A 2,693-nucleotide genomic window follows, 5' to 3' on the forward strand; every position below is an offset into this window, starting at 1 on the left:
CTTTATATATATTTTATTTATTTTGTGATATCTATTTGAAACATGAAATATATTATTTGTATTTTATTTTCTATTACCATTTTCAATGTTTTTATTTTCAGTACTAAAAATAAAAATACAAGCTGAATACATCCTAAGATTCCCATAGACATGGGAGTAAGAAAATAAATAGTAAAAAATACATATAGAAGTAAATTATGTAAATAATCAACAAATTCATTCTCATGATAACACCAAAGGAAAAATGAAACAATAAATTCAGAAAGCAAATTTAGGATTATATACTTGAGATCCACTCTAATGTCTAACCATTTTTAATAGTAGTAAATCTAGTTAGCAATGAAAGGTTGAACTTTCATTGATTACTTCACTCGTTGCAACAAAGGAAATCATACATAACAGTTTACAGCAAATCAATTGATGGAAGCTGAGCTAATGGAGAAACATGAACATGGATTGGGAGCACAACATGCTCATACAAGTCTCATTATATATACAAAATAGATTAATCATTACTAGACACAAGAGCAAGCCTTGGATCATGTTTTACAAACCCAATAAAAAAATGGAACAACTCAACTCTACCATGGCATTGAATGCCTCTCTTGAGTATAATATCATATTTTTGGCACAACACCACAAGAATCAACTCAGATGAAACCAGGCATTGACAGTAATTGGCTTTCTTCTTCTACCAATTAAAGTGTCATTCATTCGTGCATAAATAAGAAAACAATACAATGAATTTCATTGCATGAGACCCCACCAAACATCTAAAGTAGGACAGAGAGCAAACACCCTAGGATCAGCAATTAGCAGAATACTATAACATTACACTTTGTATGCTTCGCATCGCATATTTTTTGAATTGACGGTTGGTTTCTGTGTTTCGTCGGACAAAAAATTATTTAAAGGGTGGTGATTGAAAGTTCAATTGACTTTGGTTCTTCTTTGCTTTCCATCTCCTTACATTGTCTATTATGTGTATTTTCTTCAATAGGCTCTCGTTATACTCGTCGACGTCAATGTGCTCGACTTCAAGTGTCTTTTGTAGGTGACAGACCTCTTTTCTCTGCTGTCAACTGCTGATTTAATTCCCGAATTCTATCCCATTCACCCTGGAAAATAGTATCAGAAAACAAAGAGTAAGTGGGGGAAAATAAGCTGAAAACATGTAAAAGAACCAATATATCCTGAAAACTTCATTCTGAAATAGCCTGATGCTAATCTCCAACATTTAGCTTAATGTGACATCATGATCCATCAATTTGTCACTTCTAATCATCTGGCATGAAGTAACTGTGAAGATAACTAATTTAGTAGTGCATAGCAATGGAAGAAGGAGAACTGACCGGATATTGTTCGTAGATGAAATCCCTTCTGCCACCTCCTGGACCAGCAAGAGGGTGTGTGTGTTCCTTTACAAAACATGTAACAACCCAGCTAACAGATTTTACTTTCCTTACCATTATCATTGCCTTGCAACCAACCCTTGTCTCAACCCTTTGCCGTATAACATTTTCACGCTTGTTAGTCATCCTGTATCCCTCTTTGTTGCAGACAAAAATCCGCCCAATAGTAGAATTATCGATCATTGATCGCGAGAGTTTACTAACACGTACGATGAATCCAACCCTCGTGGCATATGCATTGTAGAATACATGTGCCTCTGCTTCTGACTCAAACTCCTGTCCCACATAAGGTTCAACAGGTGAATTCCTGTAAATTTTCGACCTGGGGCTTTCAAGATTAGCAGCCACTTTACCTGCTGTAAGTTCCTGTAAATTCTCGAAAGATTGCGACTTTAAATCTGGGAATTGATGACTTGTATTACCAAGAAAATCCCTTCTTTCCAGGTTTGAGCATGATCGAGTGAGTTTGGGAGAATCCCAGAAGGGGTTAGGGTTACAATTTATTTCACCGTTAGGCTTGAATTTGGGCTTGGGGAGGATAAAGGCCTAAAGGGTTAAGGTTACAATTTTTTTTATAGAGATTTAATTGTATTTTTAAATTATTAGGGATTTAAATGTCTGTAAAATAAAAAATTAAGGATATATTTGTTTTTTATAAAAAAATTTAAATATAATTTGGTTTATATCGTGTAAATTGATTGAAACAAACCGGATCTAATAATTATTGTAAAACCCGGTTAATTAACGGCTAATTAACCCATAAATGAGAATTTATTCTAGAAAGCCTAAAATGTGATTTTTATGGCTTATTATGATAGAGGAGATTGAGACGAGAATTTCGGTACCAATTTTATAGAAATCGGACCAAGATTGGACCGAACGGGAATGTGATTTTTATGGCTTATTATGATAGAGGAGATTGAGACGAGAATTTCGGTACCAATTTTATAGAAATAGGACCAGATTGGACCGAACGGGCCAAACCGGGCCAACCGGACCCAAAGTGGGCCCTTGGCCCAACATAACTAAACCAAAATCCTAGTTTTCAGCACTCTCTCTCCTCATTACACACACACACACGCTGAAATTAGAGAGACGGGGGGGGGGGGGGGGGGGGGGAGAAGAACACTCTCTCAAGTTCTTTCTCTCACTTGATCTTCAAACCACCATAACTTTTGATCTAGAGCTCCGATTGCCGCTCCGTTTGCGGCCACGTGTTCACCGCGAAGAGCTCTACAAAACCCATACAATTAATCTTGAGGTAAGCCACGTTTTGATCTT

The 2,693-nt window shown here is 36.2% G+C and overlaps 1 pseudogene; it reads right to left on the reverse strand.

The window, feature by feature from the left end:
- Positions 1–904: 904 nt before the first annotated feature.
- Positions 905–1,866, reverse strand: LOC130956744 (protein FAR1-RELATED SEQUENCE 5-like; annotated as a pseudogene).
- Between the last annotated feature and the right edge of the window lie 827 nt (positions 1,867–2,693).

Source organism: Arachis stenosperma, chromosome 10 (genome assembly GCF_014773155.1).
Source record: "Arachis stenosperma cultivar V10309 chromosome 10, arast.V10309.gnm1.PFL2, whole genome shotgun sequence".
Lineage (NCBI taxonomy): Eukaryota > Viridiplantae > Streptophyta > Magnoliopsida > Fabales > Fabaceae > Arachis > Arachis stenosperma.